Source organism: Anolis carolinensis, unplaced genomic scaffold (genome assembly GCF_035594765.1).
Source record: "Anolis carolinensis isolate JA03-04 unplaced genomic scaffold, rAnoCar3.1.pri scaffold_8, whole genome shotgun sequence".
Classification (NCBI taxonomy): domain Eukaryota; kingdom Metazoa; phylum Chordata; class Lepidosauria; order Squamata; family Dactyloidae; genus Anolis; species Anolis carolinensis.
Window position 1 is genome coordinate 25,486,526 of NW_026943819.1, and position 22,416 is coordinate 25,508,941.

A 22,416-nucleotide genomic window follows, 5' to 3' on the forward strand; every position below is an offset into this window, starting at 1 on the left:
TGGTACAGAGGTTCCAGTTAAGAAAGACTCACAGACTGCATGCAGAGACACATACGCATATCAGATGAAACAGCGCGAGAAAGTATCACAAGCAGCACACAAGGGGAAAGATTCAACAATCACCTAACCTCCCTACAAAGGCGATGCAAAGAAACGCAACTATGTTGGAAAAAACATACAGTGCTAATGATCCAGGACTGAGAGAAAGGGTATCTCTTGGTAGCTTCATTTCACTTGTAGCCGCTGAATAATTGTGATGGTGGGTGAGACAAGCAAATGCTGGTCAGCAGCAGGTGGGTTCATTCGGAGACAAGCTGAGCACTCTCTAATTATCTTTATGCTCGATTCCATCAGTATCCTATTTATCTTATGGACTCAGCTATGCCACCTTTCCCTTTTTACAAGGACTCATTAGCCATTTATTTGAATGTGATCAAGGCTTCTTGGTGGCCCCATGCTCCTTTTAGATGCTCCTCTCGCTTCCCTAATTGCTACTCCACAGTCAGAAGCCACCTGTGCAACTTGTCCCTTGCCCACAATGTATTAATGGAGAAGTCACTATAACTATCACAAGAGAAGAAACCATCTAAGAAAGGACTCTGGTGTGCCATACAGAAGGAAACAATGGAATCAGAATCATAACATAAAGAAACCATGTGTTTTGACTAGAAAGTCAACTCAAAATATAGGATGTAACCTTCTGCATGGAGGAAGCTTGCAAATGGCATCAGTTCTCCAAATATTGGCCCAGTTAGAAGTTCCCAGCACAAATGTTTTAATGTAGTACAGTGGTTCTCAACCTGTGGGTCCCCAGATGTTTTGACCTTCAACTCCCAGAAATCCTAACAGCTGGTAAATTGGCTGGGATTTCTGGCAGCTGTAAGCCAAAACACCTGGGGACCCACAGGTTGAGAACCACTAATGTAGTACATCTCAACTTAAAATGGAGAGGAAAATACTGAATAGACATTACTCGCAGGGATGGGACTATCTGGAGGGCTTCATTATCCAACTTTCAGCTTCTCTGGACTTTCAGAGGTCTGTGGGGTGCTGTTGTGGTTACCATTCTGGTCAACCAGAAATGATATTAAGTCATTCTTGGTCACTTTTGGGGACTTTTCTGGGTGAGGGTCATGTTATTTCGTAGTGGTGAGCTCCTCCCCGCAATTAGCATTTCAGCTAGCATTGAAAATGTCAGATGTGATTTGGTTTTGGGAGGTAACAATGACAGATTGTCTGAAAAGCGATGAAGTATTGAAGGTCCCAAAAACTCCACTGGACTCAACTCCCTGAGGACTATATACATATATATATATATATTTCCAATATTTCTATCCCGCCCTTCTCACCCGAAGGGACTCAGGGCAGCGTACAATTGGCAACAATTCGATGCCGACACATCATTAAAACAACAACATATAAAAATGTATTACAACCAGTTAAATACTGTATAAAATATAAAATATAAAACATAAAACATATGCTTAAAATCAGTTCGTCCAATATCCTCCTACTTTATCCATATAACAGCCTCAAGAAATGTTTATATATTACGTTATATATTATGCATTATACAGTAGAGTCTCACTTATCCAACACTCGCTTATCCAACGTTCTGGATTATCCAACGCATTTTTGTAGTCAATGTTTTCAATACATCATGATATTTTGGTGCTAAATTCCTAAATACAGTAATTACTACATAGCATTACTGCGTATTGAACTACTTTTTCTGTCAAATTTGTTGTATAACATGATGTTTTGGTGCTTAATTTGTAAAATCATAACCAAATTTGATGTTTAATAGGCTTTTCCTTAATCCCTCCTTATTATCCAACATATTCGCTTATCCAACATTCTGCCGGCCCGTTTATGTTGGATAAGTGAGACTCTACTGTATTATATATTATATATAATATGTGTGTATGTATATGTATATATGTGTATGTATGTGTGTGTGTGTGTGTGTATGTGTGTATGTATGTGTGTGTGTATATATATATATATATACACACATACATACACACATACACACACACATACATACATACATACATATACAGTATATATATGGTATGTGGCTCACATGATTCCTTCTTTTACCTAATGGATTTTTCATGGTATGAGGACATTTTTGGTCTCGGCTTCCCAAAGAGATGTGACAATCAACATCTGTTGCCTGTGGAAAGTGAATATTATGCAGCAAGGCAACTGCCATGGTGTTTTATAACCATGCAGTTTTGTTATTGTTTTCATCACAAAGTGCCTCGAATATTAAAAAATGTTGTTGTGTGCTTTATGTGACTCTGAAGAAAACCTTTCATGGGTATTTCTCAGCAGGATTTGTTCAAGTAGGATTAACCTTTGCCTTTGTCTCAGGTTAAGAGAATGTGACCTGCCTAAAATCACCCAGAGGGTTTCCATGGCCGAGCGGGGATTTGAACCTTGGCTTCCAAAGCCATAATCCAGCAGCCAAACCATCGCACAGCACACTGCTTATCTATGTAAATCTCCACAAACTTTTATGCAAGCTGACATAAAATAAAAATATTCCACAACCTAAGGAAATCCGCATTTCTTAAAAGGTGTAGCACTCGATCCCCAAGATGTTATACAAACAGTTCCTTGGCACCCAAAGCTTTCTAAGCAGATTTTCCCATTACCAGGCAACACATCCTTATGTCATAATATTCTGTGTCACTTTTTAATTTTGGACAGAGGACACTGAGCACCTGTTTGATGCTCTTTGAAACACAAGAACTCTGTAACGAGAGAGATACAACTGTGTGGCTATCTGTAAGGTTTGAAAAGTACTAGCCGCTGAAAGGAGTTGTTGCTTTGGACAAAAGACAAAAAAAGAATTGGTTTAAATACAAACATTGGCCTTTCTTCCACTTCTATATTGCAGCTTAATTCAAGCTAATATTCTCGACCACTGTAAACTCACTGAATCAGTGAGATTTATATAAGTGTAGGCTTAGCATTTATCATTTGGTTTTATGTGTCTTTTCTGCTTACGACCAACATTTAGGTCAGGGGTTCTTAAACTTGTTCAGCCGCTGAGTCCTTTTTGGAACAAATTTTTCTCTCAGAGCCTCAAAAAATGTTTATATATTACATTATATATTATACATTATATTATATATTATATATAATGTGTGTGTATATACAGTATATATATATATACACACACATATACCTACACCAGACAAAAGCAAACCTTTGGACACAGTGGAGTCACATTGCATTTTAAAATTTGTCAGTGACAGATGGATGGAGTGTGTTTGTGTGAACTAATTGTACATGCCTCATTTGTAATGCAGGAAAAAAAAATCACAAATCTACAGATAGCCATTCAGCTCTTTTTGTTATCAGCATCATAGGGGCAACCCCAGGGCCAGCTAGCCAACCTCCTTATGTCATGCAGGAAAAGCACAATCAAAGCACCCACAACAGATGACCATCCAGCCTTTGTAATAATAATAATAATAATAATAATAATAATAATAATAATAATTAATAATAATAATCCATTTGAACTTGTGCCACAAATACCATCTGCCTATGGCAAAGAACTGGTGGGATCACAAGCCGGAAAAAGTTACACAGAATGAACATGTCAAACTACTCTGGGACCTCCGAATTCTGACTGACATTTTTTTGGAGCACAAGACTTCCGACCTCACTCTCATATTAAAAAATGAAGTATGGATCGTCAATGTTGCCATCCAAGGTGACAGCAGGATTGAAGAGAAGCAACCGGAAAAGCTGACATGATATGAGGATTTAAAGACCAAACTGCAAAGATTCTAGCACAAGCCAGTCAAGGTGGTCCCAGTGGTGATTAGCACACTGGGTGCAGTGCGTAAAGGCCTTGGCCTGCTCTTAAACACAATCAGCACTGACAAAAGTTCTTCTCTCACCCTGGACTTTCCACAGATATATAAACTTTCCTTGCTTAGTTTCTCCATACCTCACAACCTCTGAGGATGCCTGCCATAGATTTGGGTGAAACATCAGGAAAGAATACTTCTGGAACATGGCCATAAAAAAACCCTGCTTAGAGAAAACGTATTTTTTTAAGATGCAGTTAACTGAAACGGTGGATACTGCTCCCACAGAAACAGGACTGTGCTGTAGTTGAAGCTTCATTTGTGGAGAGGCAAAGAAGGGAACAAAAAAGAAGTGGGACCCATCTATCTTGCTAACTGTGCATGTGTGTATCACTTCGGAGTATGCAATAAATCAGAATCTCGGCATCTGCTACCCCATTTGTCATCATAAGAGGTGTATTGCAATGGTTGTTATTAATGGTTGACATTTGCTTCTTGGAGTTTTCTATCCATCTGATATTTTCAGACTGAAGCGGGGAGAAATGGCCTCCCTCGCGATTGCTTAGGGTTTCTTTCCTTCCCTTACCTGCACAGCACTTTCGCCATGGGTCACGGCTCACGGCACACACAATTAATCACAAGGGGACCAACTTGCAAGTACAAAATGTCTTTGCGCAGCACATTCCTCCCCCCACTCCAATTATGTGGAAGTATCTGCTCTGGCCGCTCAGGTCAATGGAGCCTGTGGTCAAAACTTGGCCCAGCCAGAAAGGCAAACAGACAAACAAAACACACACCCTGTTTATATGGCTTTACATCTTTGCTATGAGATAAATCACAGAAATGTATAGAACCAACTGTCCAGCTGCTCTCTTTATATCTCATGACAAGGTTGGACACTCCTTTAAAGATTTGTCCACTTCAGAAGAACATGTGATGGTACGTTAACAGAATAAATTATCTGGCACTACGCTAACACCTAACGGTATGTCAACACAATACAGTGCCATAGAAAAAACGGAGTTGCTAGCTCTGCAATGAAATATAGTCAGGCCTACACATTTGATGGAGTCAATAATCATCATCATCATCATCATCATCATAATATCAGGGGGCAGAGGACTCTTACATGTAAAACAAGCACATGCCCTGGCAGAATATGTAAAGCAAAGTGAAGAACCTGCTTTGATTGAAGTCAAAAATCAGAAACTCCTCAAAGCACAGCAGACAAAAAATCAGTACAAGAAAACTGCACTACAAACTACAGCTGACAACTGGCACAACAAAACATTGCATGGAAAGTTCCTTGACAAAATTGAAGGAAAAGATGATAAGGAGAAGACCTGGCTCTGGTTCACGAATGGGACCCTGAAGAAGGAGACAGAAGGCCTGATCCTTGCAGCCCAGGAGCAAGCCATCAGAACAAAGGCAATTCAGGCCAAGATGGAAAAATCAGCTGACGACCCAAAATGCAGACTGTGCAAGGAAGCTGACGAAACCATTGATCATCTCCTCAGCTGCTGTAAGAAAATCGCACAGACAGACTACAAACAGAGGCACAACTATGTGGCCCAAATGATTCATTGGAACTTATGCCTCAAGTACCACCTCCCAGCAGCAAAGTACTGGTGAGATCACAAACCTGCAAAAGTATTGGAAAATGAGCATGCAAAGATACTGTGGGACTTCCGAATCCAGACTGACAAAGTTCTGGAACACAACACACCAGACATCACAGTTGTGAAAAAGAAAAAGTTTTGGATCATTGATGTTGCCATCCCAGGTGACAATCGCATTGACGAAAAACAACAGGAAAAACTCAGCCGCTATCAGGACCTCAAGATTGAACTTCAAAGACTCTGGCAGAAACCAGTGCAGGTGGTCCCGGTGGTGATCGGCACATTGGGTGCCGTGCCAAAAGATCTCAGCCGGCATTTGGAAACAATAGGCATTGACAAAATCACAATCTGCCAACTGCAAAAGGCCACCCTACTGGGATCTGCACGCATCATCCAAAAATACATCACACAGTCCTAGACACTTGGGAAGTGTTCGACTTGTGATTTTGTGATAAGAAATCCAGCATATCTATCTTGTTTGCTGTGTCGTAATAAAATGATGATGATGATGATGATGATGATGATGATGATGTCGCCATCCCAGGTGACAGTCGCATTGACAAAAAACAACAGGAAAAACTCAGCCGCTATCAGGACCTCAAGACTGAACTTCAAAGACTCTGGCAAAGTCAGGGGAAAACCTTTACCTATATGATGCCTTTAATATGCTTAAAGGAAATAGGTAAGTTTAGGTTGATATGAGATATAATTTCCAATTTTCTCTTTTTCTCTCTCTGACCCTCTTTGTGGTGCTACCACCTATTTCTTGCCCATTCATTCCTTCAAAAATTCAGATTTTTTTTCATCTCAAGAGTGCTGCAACATTTTGAGAAGCAGACGCCGGCAAAAGGTAGGACTATGAATCAGTCCTAACTGCCTTCCTGAAAAAATATATATATCCTAATTGCTTGGTCTTTTTTCCGCTCTGAAAAAAGACAGGAAATGTGCCAGGCAAAGTGTGAAGTGCTGAACGCGATGTCCACAAGGGAGCTATCACTCTCATTTCCCCTCTGCACACAGCTAATAAGTAGAAATGTTTAAAACTTGTTCTGAATACCCCCCAAAGCCACACAGCCGGGGAAAGAGGCAGTTCCGTCTTCCGAGGGGGTAAAACTGCGCCGTAATAAAGTATGTAGAAATTGCTTCCTATATTCCACTTCTATCCATCATTGCTCTATTACGCACCATCTCGGCAGAAGGGCCATTAGAGGAAAATTCCAAAAAATTAGATAAGTGCCTGGGGAGGAGATGTCGTTTGCTTTTTGCTTTTCTTTCCAAGCGGAGCTGCTTGGGAAATGTTTTGCAGACAAGTGAAAAATCTCTCGCCTGGCTTGTTGTGCCTCGCAGAGATCTCCCCAATCATTCATTATGAACCAAACAAGACTAAAGAACGAGGAAGGAAGAGCCACCATGTATAAGAGATTGTCAGATGGTAGAAGAGGCCTCCAGTGAAATGGTGTATTGCCTCTTTTGTTTGAAGAGCGAGCGCATTAGGACTCAGCAGATACTTTGGTCGCTGTCCTAGCCTGAAAGCATTCCTTATGAGCACCCATTCCTCTTAATCCATGTCCTAACTTGAATTTAGTCCCTGAGTAGCTACAAAAAGGAACCTTCCAAAAATAGAGATGACTAGCTGTGCCCGGCCACGCGTTGCTGTGGCAAAGTGGTAGTGGTATTGGTTAAAAAATTTTGTGGAATTTTTTTGGACGTTATTTGTATTTTTTAAATTAATTTTATTGTAACTTATCTTTATTATTTATATTATTTTGTTGTATTATTTTAGTTATTTTGTTATTAGAATATTTTACTGTATTTTTAGTGTTTTTATTATTTTTTATTGTATTATTTGTATTTATTTTATTTTTTATTCTTTTATTAACATTGGGCTGAGTGGGTTGCTAGGAGACCAAGTGGGCGGAGCTTAGCCTTCTAACTGGCAGCAATTGGATAAAAACAATTATTCCTCTCCCTCTAATGAGGACTTTATTTTTCTTTTCTTTTTGTTGTATGAAGGTAGAGGCATGGATGAGGGGTTGTACTGCCAAGTTTAGTGTTTCTGGGATGTGTAGTTTTGTTGTTTTGTCGTAGGCCGAAACTTCATTACCCTTTTATATATATAGATTGCATTCCTTCATGGTGGGAAACATCAACATTTGCCAGTTATTTACCAACACTCTTCTCCCCAAAGCTGTATTTGACCATGGACATATGTGAAATGACATGAGTTTTCTACAAAAATGTGGGGTAAACGGTCAATGTTTAAAACTCAGGTTGAAGCCCTCAAGGGTTCATGAATCTTCATGAAATGCTGGACCGCTCTAACAACCACCGTGTCAGACTACACAGAGAGGCCACTGAAATCCACAAGCATGTGGACGATTTCAACAAAAAGGAGGAAACCATGAAAATGAACAAAATCTGGCTATCAGTGTTTTAAAAAATCTATAATCAGGACAGTAAATAAAGAAAAAACATTCAAAAAACAGGGGAAATCCAGAAAGGAAACTATCAGGGCCAACTAACACCTCCCAACAAAGGATTCCCCCAGGAAGGAACCAGTCAGGCTTTGATGCTGCAAGGCTATTTAATGCTATTCATGCTGGCCACATTCACACTTGCCTCAAACAGATAAGAGTGCTTTCTCCCACCCCGGACTTTATTCCACAGAGATATAAACCTTACTTGCCTAGTTTCCAACAGACCTCACAAACTCTGCCATAGATGTGGGAGAAACACCAGGAGAGAATGCTTCTGGAACATGGCCATACAGTCTGGAAAACTCACAGCAACCCAGCTATGTGATTTCTCAACAATGGATATGAGTACAGTAGAGTCTCACTTATCCAGCACTTGCTTATCCAACGTTCTGGATTATCCAATGCATTTTTGTAGTCAATATTTTCAATACATCGTAATATTTTGGTGCTAAATTCGTAAATACAGTAATTATTACATAGCATTACTGCGTATTGAACTACCTTTTCTGTCAAATATGTTGTATAACATGACGTTTTGATGCTTAATTTGTAAAATCATAGCCTAATTTGATGTTTAATAGGCCTTTCCTTAATCCCTCCTTATTATCCAACATATAAACTTATCCAACATTCTGCCGGCCCGTTTATGTTGGATAAGTGAGACTCTACTGTATGTGGGGTTTTTTTTTTACTTGCGACCACTCATTCCACACATGGCCAAATGGAGAATGGCCTTTGCCTGCACTGTCAGAAGCTGGGGCTGGCAGCAGGAGCTCACCCCACTCCGTGGATTTGGATCACCAACTTTTTGGTCAGCAAGTTCAGCAGCTCAGAGTTTAATCTGCTGCGCCACTGGGACTCCACTATGTATGTAGTTCTCTTAAATAACGCTTTTTGTAACTTTTTTTGTAGCTTCTGTTTTTGCTCCTTATGTATGGTATCTTAGAGTTCCACCTGATATACACATCTCTCTGCTAAGATATACATTCTTACTTGGAAATAAATCACACTGTGCTTGATAGAATTTGCTGCTGAATCAACCTGTACAGGACCACACTATATATATATTTTTCACACAATGCATTGTGCTTTTGAGAGAAACCCAACTCAATACAATACCGGTGAAGATTTTGAAATTGTGTGCCTTTCCCATTATTTTCCTCCTTTCGCTTCAACCCCAAGCAAGGGGAGTGCGCTTTCCTTCCATCTCTACTTCTGGATTTCTGATCTTGAGATATTAATCAAACATCCTGCCAGAGAATTGTCAGTATCTCAATGGAGATTCCTCCACCGCGGAGTTTAATCATGGCACAAAGGGCCCTTCCTATTCTTCCTTGCTTGCCGGTACAGAATGTTCTGCGGCTAGAAGCCTCTCAAAGGGGACCAGGGTTATGGGGAGGTGTTAACGGACGGTGCCGGCAAAGGAGAACGAGATGCAATCGGTCTGGTTCACAGGGAATTGTGTTGGGGCTGCGGTTTACCATCACAGAAGGTCATCTTGCACAGAAAAAAAACATGTGTGTGTGCCTTCAAGTTTTGTCTGACTTACGGCAAAACTTTACAGCTGGGGTCCTCAAACTTTTTCCGATTCACAGTCTCCCCAAGGATTGTTTTTGTGTGCCTTCAAGTCATTTCAGACTTAGGTCAACCCTAAGTCTAAAGTTTAGGACAGAGGCCAGGTCAATGACTTTGGAGGGCCTTAGTTTAGGGACCCCTGACCTAGACGATCTCATAAGACCATAGGTAAGCAAAGAGACGTCCAAAGACCATCTAGATGGTCTCATGGGACCATAGGTAAGGAAAGGGACCTCCAAAAGCCATCTAGATGGTCTCATAAGGCCGTAACTAAGCAAAGAGACCTTCAAAGACCATCTAGACAATCTCATAAGACCACAGGTAAGCAAAGAGACCTCCAAAGACCATCTAGATGGTCTCATAAGACCATCAGTAAGGAAAGGGACCCTCAAAGGCCATCTAGACAATCTCATAAGACCATAGGTAAGCAAAGAGACCTCCAAAGACCAGGTAGACTTAGGTCAACCCTAAGTATAAAGTTTAAGACAGGGGCCAGGTCAATGACCTTGGAGGGCCTTAGTTTAGGGACCCCTGACCTAGACGATCTCATAAGACCATAGGTAAGCAAAGAGACATCCAAAGACCATCTAGATGGTCTCATGGGACCATAGGTAAGGAAAGTGACCTCCAAAAGCCATCTAGATGGTCTCATAAGGCCGTAACTAAGCAAAGAGACCTTCAAAGACCATCTAGACAATCTCATAAGACCACAGGTAAGCAAAGAGACCTCCAAAGACCATCTAGATGGTCTCATAAGACCATCAGTAAGGAAAGGGACCCTCAAAGGCCATCTAGACAATCTCATAAGACCATAGGTAAGCAAAGAGACATCCAAAGACCATCTAGATGGTCTCATGGGACCATAGGTAAGGAAAGTGACCTCCAAAAGCCATCTAGATGGTCTCATAAGGCCGTAACTAAGCAAAGAGACCTTCAAAGACCATCTAGACAATCTCATAAGACCACAGGTAAGCAAAGAGACCTCCAAAGACCATCTAGATGGTCTCATAAGACCATCAGTAAGGAAAGGGACCCTCAAAGGCCATCTAGACAATCTCATAAGTCCATAGGTAAGCAAAGAGACCTCCAAAGACCAGGTAGACTTAGGTCAACCCTAAGTATAAAGTTTAAGACAGGGGCCAGGTCAATGACCTTGGAGGGCCTTCGTTTAGGGACCCCTGACCTAGACGATCTCATAAGACCATAGGTAAGCAAAGAGACATCCAAAGACCATCTAGATGGTCTCATGGGACCATAGGTAAGGAAAGTGACCTCCAAAAGCCATCTAGATGGTCTCATAAGGCCGTAACTAAGCAAAGAGACCTTCAAAGACCATCTAGACAATCTCATAAGACCACAGGTAAGCAAAGAGACCTCCAAAGACCATCTAGATGGTCTCATAAGACCATCAGTAAGGAAAGGGATCCTCAAAGGCCATCTAGACAATCTCATAAGACCATAGGTAAGCAAAGAGACCTCCAAAGACCAGGTAGACTTAGGTCAACCCTAAGTATAAAGTTTAAGACAGGGGCCAGGTCAATGACCTTGGAGGGCCTTAGTTTAGGGACCCCTGACCTAGACGATCTCATAAGACCATGGGTAAGTAAAGAGACCTCCAAAGGTCATCTAGATGGTCTCATAAGACCATCGGTAAGGATGGTAAGCTCCCCAAATGTTGAAAGTATTATAATGTTTGAAAAATTATATAGTTCATGTTTAGCCAGTAGGTCTGTACCTTTAACTGGTAGTATGCTTGTATTTTGAGCTTTATCAATCAGATACAGGTTGAGCTATGTTTTTCATTTATGTATTCTCTGCATTCTGCCTGTATTCTCTGAGTTTTTTGTTCCTGTATTATGCTTCTGTTACAGCAATAAAGTAAGATGACTTTATGCTACAATGTAGCTTCTTATTTGACCACATTACTTCGGGGCTTTGTTTCTGCTGCAGCTTTATTATATTTTTCTTTTGATACTCTGCAACCTAAGGTTTTTACCTTTGCTGACACCAAAGGCCTCTGTAGACCGGCCAATTCTCTCACACATGCTACAAGTCACTTTTGACACAATAAAAAAAAGATATGGAGGGCCAACAGAAACAGTACCTATTGATCTACTCACATTTGCATGTTTTCAAACTGCTAGATTGGCAGAAGCTGGGGTTAATAGCAAGAGCTCACTCCACTCCCCGGATTCAAACTGCCAACTTTTTGGTCAGCAAATTCAGCAGCTCAGTAGTTTCACCTGCTGTGCCACCGGGACTCCATAAAAATACTTTATCAGTATTTTAAAAACTTCTACAATCAGGACAGTAAATAAAGAGCAATACTAAAAAAAAACACGGCAATTCCAGACAGGAAACAATCAGGGCCAGTTAACACCTCCCAAAAAAGTATTTCCCCCAGGCAGGAAGCAGCCAAGCTTTGAATCTGCAAGGCTATTCGATGCCAATCAAGCTGGCCAATTGCAACATTCACACTTGCCTCAAGCAGACAGTTCTTTCTCCCACCCTGGACATCATTCACAGATACATAAACCCTACTTGCCTAGTTTCCAACAGACCTCACAAACTCTGAGGATGCCTGCCATAGATGTAGGTGAAATGTCAGGAGATAATGCTTCTGAAACACGGCCACACAGCCCAGAAAACTCACAGCAACCTAGTGATGACTCCGGCCATGAAAGCCTTCGACAGCACATTAAGATATTGATTAATCAATTCTAAAAGTATCGGAGAACATAATCAAAGCCTAAAAATAAAGCATTGGATGGAAGCACTAAAATTAGATCATGCCAAAGCAGCAGCTCTGGGAGCATTGGCATTTCCCACATGATGGGGAAATTCAACTCTGATATTTGTTTTTTTCCATTTCCTCCACAAAGTGTAGTTATGAGAGATTATAGTAATTATAAAAGCAGCAAAGCAGGGAAAATGACTCCTTTTGCAGGCACATCCCACCCCTTGGAACAGCTGCCCTTTTTTCTGAGTGAGAAACCAAACATCACTCACTGTCCGACAGACCCAAAACTGCGTGACTTCTCTGAAAAGACTTGATTATGTTATCGTTCGCATGGGGAAAGGATGAAGCCGTAACTGTGAATTAAGCAAGGATTCTTGCATACACCACTTCACTTTAAAAATTGAAAGAATCTATTTTTTTTTGGCACCGAGAAAAACATTGTGTGCATTGAGTTGCTTTTGCACACATGTACCCGATTTGCATAGTTCTGACTGCAGCACTTTGCATTCTACAATGGGAAGAAAGATTAAAAGAAAAAATAGGAAGTCTGAAGAAAATAGTCCAAAATCTATAATGAGTATCTTTATGGGTGTTCCTTTGTTTCATGTATCAGGGGGTTATAGTTGCAAGCTGCCCTGAAGGCATTTGGCAGTTTGAGTAGTATCCAAATACACATATACATGGCAAACATTCAATGCCATTATTAGACATACAACATATAGACAGACACAGAGGCAATTTAACATTTTCCAGCTTCCGGCTTCATGAGGGTATGCTCGATTCCAGACACAGGGGGAGCTGCCACTTCATTGTCCACATATGACACCGGGTCCTTGATGGTAGTACTTCCTCATTCCTTTCCGCATGCTGCTAGCAGGTTTTATGGTGTCATAAATTAGTTAAATTAGCCTCCTCGCATAAAGCGGTACCTAGAATTTTCTACTCAACAGATGCAACTGTTTTTAGAGCTGCTCAGGTGGGCAGTGTGCTAGGCTATTAACAGTTGGGAGCTCAATCCGACCCAGGCTTCGATCTCATGACCGCTCAGTCAGTAGTGATTTATTAACCAGCTATTAACCAGCTACACCATAGCCCAGCCCTAGGAGCCTCGGTGGCTCTTTGTGCTGGCTAAACTGCTGACCTGAAGGTTGAGTTGCTGACACAAAGGTTGCTGGTTTGAATCCACAAGACGGGTTAAGCTCTCGTCTGTCATGCAGGGACATGAGAGAAGCCTCCAAGCTATCACATCCAGGCGTTCCCTGGGCAACGTCTCTGTAGAAGGCCAATTGTCTCACAGCAGAAGAGACTTGCAGTATGTTCTCAAGTCACTTCTGACATGATAAAAAAAAACCAAACTACAATGGTTAAACCGAATTGGGAGTTAAAGTGGAGCGAAACTGCATTAATTTTACAGTGTGGAAACATCACTTGTGGTTTTTTCCAGCTTGATCAGTATCAGCAAGTACATAACTCCATTCATCTTCTACAGGATAGCAGTAAATTAATCCCTTAGTATATTTAATTATGACTGTCTGAGGCTTTTACATCTTTTTCTCATTTGTATAACATGTCAACATTGTGCCTTATTTTTCAGAATTATTTCAACCTTGGCCTTGAACAAGGTCAGCTCAAACTGTAGGGATAGATAAGAATGCTATCTCTCCAGCAAAGGAGAAAAAATTAGATTATTTGGTCTTTCTTTTGTGGGAGTGAAATCTGTTGTATTCCAGTCCCTTGGAGTGTTGTCTATTCATTGTGGGAAAGCGAAAGAACAGTCCTTGTGACAAAGGTCTGCTTCAATCAGATCATGGGAGGTGAAAGACTTTTTTTCCGGCTCCATCCTTCTCAACACTTTCAAACAATTGTTGAATCATTGATTCCCAAGCAATTTACACCAATGTTATATGGAGCACATGGTGTTCATGATTGTTCATAATTCACGAAGTTCTGCTTTCGTATAGCAATTTAGCAAAACAGAAAAGTCCGTAATTAAGACCCACAGAAAACGACACAACAGTACACTGTCTTCAGCCACAGAAAACAAATAACAAATAATGGTGATGCAGAAATCAGTCTAAAGAATGCTTAAAGGTTTTTAGAATGAATTGTGTATATGATGGTACTGTATTTATATATCAAACAGGTAAGGTAAAGATTTTCTTCTGACATTAAGTCTAGTTGTGTCCGACTCTGGGGATTGGTGCTCATCTCCATTTTGAAGCCGAAGAGCCGGCGTTGTCCGTAGACACCTCCAAGATCATGTAACCGGCATGACTGCATGGATCGCCATTACCTTTCCACAGAAGCAGTACCTATTGATCTACTCACATTTGCATTTTTTCAAACTGCTAGTTTGGCAGAAGCTGGGGCTAATAGCGAGAGCTCACCGCACTCCCTGGATTCAAACTGCCAATCTTTCGGTCAGCCAGTTCAGCAGCTCAGCGGTTTAACCCACTGCACCACCGGGGGCTCCTATATCGAATAGAATGGTTGAATTATATAAGATGGCCATGTTTGAATGTCCTGTATCTTAAGAAAACATTTGCACCTGCATAACGCTGTATGTTCCCATATACTGGTAGTATTTGCTAGCAAAACTCTGGATACTTCCCAATGGAAAGAGCACATGGAGGTTTCCTAAATGGTGAATTCTCCTTTTTAAAAATTTCTGGGAGATTTCAACAGGTACAATGTTGTGTTGCTGTGAGTTTTCCGGGCTGCATGGCCGTATTTCAGAAGCATGGCTGGCCCTGATTTTTTCCTGTCTGGAATTCCCTGTTTTCTGAGTGTTGTTCTTCAGGGGAATTCCAGACAGGAAGCAACCAGGGCCAGCTAACACCTCCCAACAATGGATACCCCCAGGTAGGAAGCAGCAAGGCTTTGAAGCTGCAAGGCTATTCACTGCTAATCAAGCTGGCCAATTGCAACATTCACACTTGTCTCAAACAGGCAAGAGTTCTTTCTCCCACACTGGACATTATTCCATGGATATATAAACTCTACTTTTCTAGTTTCCAACAGACTTCACAACCTCTGAGAATGCCTGCTATAGATGTGAGCAAAACCAGGGCCAGCTAACACCTCCCAACAAAGGATACCCCCAGGCAGAAAACAGCAAGCCTTTGAAGCTGCAAGGCTATTCACTGCTAATCAAGCTGGCCAATTGCAACATTCACACTTGTCTCAAACAGGCAAGAGTTCTTTCTTCCACATTGGACATTATTCCACGGATATATAAACTCTACTTTCCTAGTTTCCAACATGACTTCACAACCTCTGAGAATGCCTGCTATAGATATGAGCAAAACCAGGGCCAGCTAACACCTCCCAACAAAGGATACCCCCAGGCAGGAAGCAGCCAGGCTTTGAAGCTGCAAGGGTTTTCAATGCTAATCAAGGTGATTAATTGTAACATTCACACTTGTCTCAAATAGGCAAGAGTTCTTTCTCCTACACTGGAAATTATTCCACGGATATACTTTATCAGTATTAAAAAAAAAAAAACCTCTACAATCAGGGCAGTAAAGAAAGAGCAAAACTGAAAAAACAGGGGAATTCCAGGCAGGAAACAATCAGGGCCAGTTAACACCTCCCAAAAAAGTATTCCCCCAGGCAGGAAGCAGACAGGCTTTGAATCTGCAAGGCTATTCGATGCTAATCAAGCTGGCCAATTGCAACATTCACACTTCCCTCAAGCAGGCAAGAGTTATTTCTCCCAGCCTGGACTTTTCACAGATACATAAACCCTACTTTCCTAGTTTCCAACAGACTTCACAACCGCTGAGAATGCCTGCTATAGATGTGAGCAAAACGTCATGAGAGAATGCTTCTGGAACATGGCCATACAGCCCGGAAAACTCATAGCAGCCTTGAAAGCCTTCAACAACACTTTTTTATAAGGCCAAATGCCATACTAGTACAACTGCTTCCCTTTCCTATAATATTTCCAGCTCTGAAAACAAACTAAGAATGAACAGGCGGAAGGCAGACTGAGGAATCCCCAGTCTGGTACATTGCAGCAATGGCACACATGCAACTTGGACCTATTTTCCTAGAGACAGCCATACCAGGAGACAATGCTAGATGGCAGCCAAAGGCAGCACTTGGTGGAGGTCAGCACTTTTGCCATAAAATCGAAAAGGACTTTCTTTTCTCAGCTTTGTCTCAATGCACACATTTCTGCTTCATCAGCAAAGATGCCAATATTTGGAGAATACAATAGGAACCCTTTGTCTGCAAGGATATATCTCTGGACTTTTAAGTTGATACACAAAATCATGGATAATAGTGAAGCCTATTGAAATGAAGGATACCGAACCCCAAAATACCATAAAGTCACAGTGGAGGACCTAGAAAATGCCTAGAGGAGGACATAGATAAATAAAACTCCAAACATGGGAACATATTATATCTCCAACTCTGCATGGAAGCAAAACGCGTGGATAAAAATAATAATAATAATAATAATAATAATAATAATAATAATAATAATAATAATAAAAAAACTTATTGTCAAGGAAAGTTCCTTGACAAAATTGAAGGAAAAGCTGATAAGGAGAAGACCTGGCTCTGGCTCACAAATGGGACCCTGAAGAAGGAGACAGAAGGCCTGATCCTTGCAGCCCAGGAGCAAGACATCAGGACAAAGGCAATTCAGGCCAAGATCGAAAAATCAGCTGATGACCTAAAATGCAGACTGTGCAAGGAAACCGACGAAACCATTGATCATCTCCTCAGCTGTTGTAAGAAAATTGCACAGACAGACTACAAACAGAGGCACAACTATGTGGCCCAAATGATCCATTGGAACTTATGTCTCAAGTACCACCTCCCAGCAGCAAAGAACTGGTGGGATCACAAACCTGCAAAAGTATTGGAAAATGAGCACGCAAAGATACTGTGGGACTTCTGAATCCAGACTGACAAAGTTCTGGAACACAACACACCAGACATCACAGTTGTGGAAAAGAAAAAAAGTTTGGATCATTGATATTGCCATCCCAGGTGACAGTCGCATTGACAAAAAACAACAGGAAAAACTCAGCCGCTCTCAGGACCTCAAGATGGAACTTCAAAGACTCTGGCAGAAACCAGTGCAGGTGGTCCCGGTGGTGATGGGCACACTGGGTGCCGTGCCGAAAGAACTCAGCCGGCATTTGGAAACAATAGGCATTGACAAAATTACGATCTGCCAACTGCAAAAAGCCACCCTGCTGGGATCTGCACGCATCATCCGAAAATACATCACACAGTCCTAGACACTTGGGAAGTGTTCGACTTGTGATTTTGTGAAACGAAACCCAGCATATCTATCTTGTTTGCTGTGTCATACAACGTCGTTGTGTCAATAATAATAAAACTTTATTTATACCCCGCCACCATCTCCCCAAAGGGACTCGGGGCGGCTTACATGGGGCCCTGCCCAGGACAATACAATATAAAACAACATAAAAACAACATATCAAAATACAATTAACCAACACAACTTATAAAATAAACAGTATAACACAAATTCAAGAAGCAATCTAACAGGGGCGAGCCGCCTGAACACTAAATTAAATAAAAATAATAAAAATAATAAAAATGAATCCTTTTCACCTTGGCAGTGATGAAAATTTAGGCTTAATTTATTTCCAACATTGCAGTTGACTATTATGGGGATGCTCTTAGCTAAAGAATATTATTTTTGGTGTTATATTGCATCTTAATTGTATTGAATTTTAATAGACAAGGCCTGAACATCACTTGTTTTATGTAGTACCTTTATAACGTTTTATATTGTTGTCCTTTTATATTGTTGCTTCTTGACATATTGTATTTATTTTTGTGGATACAAATGACCTATGGTCTAGGCCAGGCATGGGCAAACTTTGGCCCTCCAGGTGTTTTGGACTCCAACTCCCACAATTCCTAACAGCCTTGTGGGAGTTGGAGTCCAAAACATTGGGAGGGCCTAAGTTTGCCCGTGCCTGGTCTAGGCATTAATAAATGAAAATTGTTTGATACCACTTTAAATGCCATGACTCACTGCTGTGGAATTATGGGATTTGTAGTTTGGCTGGGCATCCACACCCTTTGGTAAAGGTAAAGGTTTCCCATAATGTGTCCGACTCTAGGGATTGGTGCTCATCTCCATTTTTAAGCCAAAGAGCCGGCGTTGTCCGTAGACACCTCCAAGGTCATGTGGCCGGCATGACTGCATGGAGCGCCGTTACCTTCCCACCGGAGTGGTACCTATTAATCTACTCACATTTGCATGTTTTCGAATTGCTAGGTTGGCAGAAGCTGGAGCTAACAGTGGGTGCTCACTCTGCTCCCCGGATTTGAACCTGGGACCTTTCGTTCTGCAAGTTCAGCAGCTCAGCGCTTTAACACACTGAGCCACCGGAGGCTCCCACCCTTTGGTGGTAAAGGCCAAAAACCTTTAAAACTACAGCTCTCATGATTTCATAGCATTGAGCCATGGCAGTTAAAGAGATGTCAAACTGCATTCATTCTACAGTGCAGATGTCCCTTATGTGTGTGGATTGGCTGGAACTGTAATGCATACAGTAATGTTGTGAAGCATCTGCCAGGCCATAATATATTCTTGGTAGACTTTTATTTGGCCTGGCAGGTCGCCTAGTGTGTGAACCCAGGCAGGTTGTCAAAAACGATACAACCAGCACATCTGGGTCTTGTGCAACAAGGCGGCATCAGTAATTTGGCACGTGTTGCACAATGCGCTAACAATCTGGAAAGCCTCTTATCTGCATGAGCAAACTCACCGCTGAACATGATAGATGTATACCTCTGAAAATGCACAATGTGCAGAAAGATTTCTTGTCAGCAAAAGGCCCCTTCCAATTTGCAACAACAATCAGCTCTCCATAGCCATGGAGTCTAAATCCACGGATCCCACCACCCACAGCTTGAGAATAAATTTTAAAGCATGCAGTGCATAAAGCAAACATTGATGTTGCTCTTTTATACTTTTTATATTTTCCCCACGCTGCTGTGTAGAATGGGACTGGAGCATCAATGGATTTTAGTATCCACAGTGGATACCCAGAACCCACTATGCAACTATTGTGATCCACTATATTCAAATGCAAAAATCAAACTCTTAAATCCTAAGAGGTTGGAAACCAGAGATATCAGGTTATTGAATGCATTGACAAAACCACTTGCTCACAGTGAATAGCTAGAATTCACCATGTCTCCTGAGTCAATTATAACAATATCATCTATATATATAAAAGAGTGATGGAATCAGGGCACCGGACAAAACAACAAAACTACAGCCCCCCCAACCTCGAAATCTGACAACACAACCCATCATCCACGGCTCTAGGTTGATACAACAAAAAAGAAAAGAAAAATAAAGTTCTAATTAGAGGGAGAGGAATAATTGTTTTTATCCAATTGCTGCCACTTAGAAGGCTAAGCTCCGCCCACTTGATCTCCTAGCAACCTACTCAGCCCAGGGGACAGGCAGATTTAGGCCTCACTTAAACCTCTTCCACAGATTATCTAATTTGCACTGGATTATATGGCAGTATAGACTCAAGGCCCTTCCACACAGCTATATAACCCATTTAGAATCTTATATTATCTGCTTTGAACTGGATTATCTTGACTCCACACTGCCATATAATCCACTTCAGTGTGCATTTTATACAGCTATGAAGAAGGGGCCTCATATAATCCAGTTCTAAGCAGATAATATAAGATTATCAATATACAGTACAGTCTCACCATACTTCGCCACAGCAACGCGTGGCCGGGCATAGCTAGTAATATATACAGTAGAGTCTCACTTATCCAACACTCGCTTATCCAACGATCTGGATTATCCCACACATTTTTGTAGTCAATGTTTTCAATACATCATGATATTTTGGTGCTAAATTCGTAAATACGGTAATTACTACATAGCATTACTGCATATTGAACTACTTTTTCTGTCAAATTTGTTGTATAACATGATGTATTGGTGCTTGATTTGTAAAATCATAACCTAATTTGATGTTTAATAGGCTTTTCCTTAATTCCTCCTCATTATCCAACATATTTGCTTATCCAACGTTCTGCCGGCCCGTTTATGTTGGATAAGTGAGACTTTACTGTAATACTCATATCATATATTGTCAAGGACAGAACGCCACAAGATTCAAAGTAACAGAGTTTATTAGTTTACAGAACTCAAAAATGCCCGTAAAAACACAAGGGCCAGGCAGTTTTGCCTTTAGGAGCAAAAAAGGGACAAAAGTAAATGTTCAAAAGATAAACCGGATTAAACCGGAGTTTAATCCGGGTAAAACAAAACTGCTTGCTTCAGCCTAGGTATTAACAGAACGAAAGCCAAGGAACAAAAGATACAAAGAATGCAACTAATTGGCAGCAGATTCCTCTCTGCTGCCAACACTGTGCTTAGAGTAACTTGCGTCGCTCCCACACACACACACAGCAGACAGGATCTCCAACACGAGCAGACGCAGCCAAGGATTGTAGAAGTAGAGTAGACCAGTTCCGTTCCGTAGATCAAAGCCAGACGTTTGTAGTTTTTCCAAGTCCAAGAAGGGGGGAAGACAAGCCGTAGTCAGTTCAGTCCGGGTTCTCAAAGCAGGAGATGGCGTCCGTCAGAAAGACGACGGAAGGTCAAGCTAATAAGAGTAAGCACAGGTTTGCACAAACAAATGCCCACACAATCCCTCCCGCCGTCTGACCCTGGATTCCAATCAACTTACGTCTCAGCACAGGAAAGTACACAAGTCTTCAGGGAAGCGTCCCACACACACACACGAATCCCAAGCGTTTGCCCAGATTACCTTGCCCGACGCAATTTGCAATTGCTCCCAAGCCCCATTTTATGCCAGTTACAAATCTTCATCACTGTCAGCTGCCCTCCTTAACCCGGGCGTTTCCTCATCACTTTCCTCGTCAGAGCTGGAACACCTCTGACTACGCCCAACAGCATCTCCAGCTGTGGATCCCGTCCCATCCCTCCAGCTACGCCATGGGTCTAATCCTGAAGGTCCCCATTCATCTTCTGCCCCATCATGGCCAGTGGCCCCCAATTCCTCCCTTACCCGAGTCCAATCCATCTCATCCTCCTCTGAGCTAACCAGCCCCTCCTCCATTCTCTCCGTGAACCCTTCGAAAGACTCTTCGTCAGAGGGTGCTGCAAATATGTCTCGCAGTCTTTTTCTCTCTCGCTCCTCGAGAGTATCCGACTCTCGAGGAGTCTTACGCCCACGCCTGTCAGAAACAGAGCCACGAGGCTCAATCATAACATATATAATATATTGTATATACATATAAAATTGATAATAATAATATCATGTAATACAATATAATAATAATACACTATTATAATTGTATAGTTATATTACATGTAATATTACTAATAATATTACAATATACTGTTATAGTACAATATAGTAATATACAATGCTAATAATATTATTAACATTGTATACAATATACAATGTTAATAATATAATATATTGTATGTAAATATACCGTATATACTCGAGTATAAGCCGACCCGAATATAGGCACCTAATTTTACCACAAAAAAACTGGGAAAACATTGACTCCAGTATAAGCCGAGGGTGGTAAATTTCAGAGATAAAAATAGACACCAATAAAATTACATTAATTGCGGCATCAGTAGATTAAATGTTTTTGAATATTTACATAAAGCTCAAATTTAAGATATGACTGTTAACTCTGATCAAACCATTATTCTCATCTTCTTCAATGTAAATGTGCTTATGTATCCTTTTAATAATAATAGAATAAAATAATACATGTAATAATAATAATAATAAATACAGGAAAATAATACAAGTAATAATAAATAGAGTAAAATAATAAATGCAATAATAATAATAAGATCAGAGTGAAATAATACATGTATTATTAATAATAATAATAAAAATAGAGTAAAATAAATGTAATAGTAGCAACAATAATAGAGAAAAATAATAAATGCAATAATACCAATAATAATAGAGAAAAATAATAAATGTATAATAAATGTATTTAATAATAATAATAATAATAATAATAATAGAGTAAAATAAATGTAATAGTAACAACAATAATAGAGAAAAATAATAAATGCAATAATACCAATAATAATAGAGGAAAAATAATAAATGTACCATATATTCTCAAGTATAAGC

At 40.7% G+C, this 22,416-nt stretch overlaps 1 protein-coding gene across 4 annotated transcripts in view; it reads right to left on the reverse strand.

Annotated features, from left to right (window-relative positions):
* The window catches only part of gramd1b (GRAM domain containing 1B), a 246,854-nt gene that overhangs the window by 186,680 nt on the left and 37,758 nt on the right, over nucleotides 1–22,416 (reverse strand). The window lies entirely within an intron of this gene.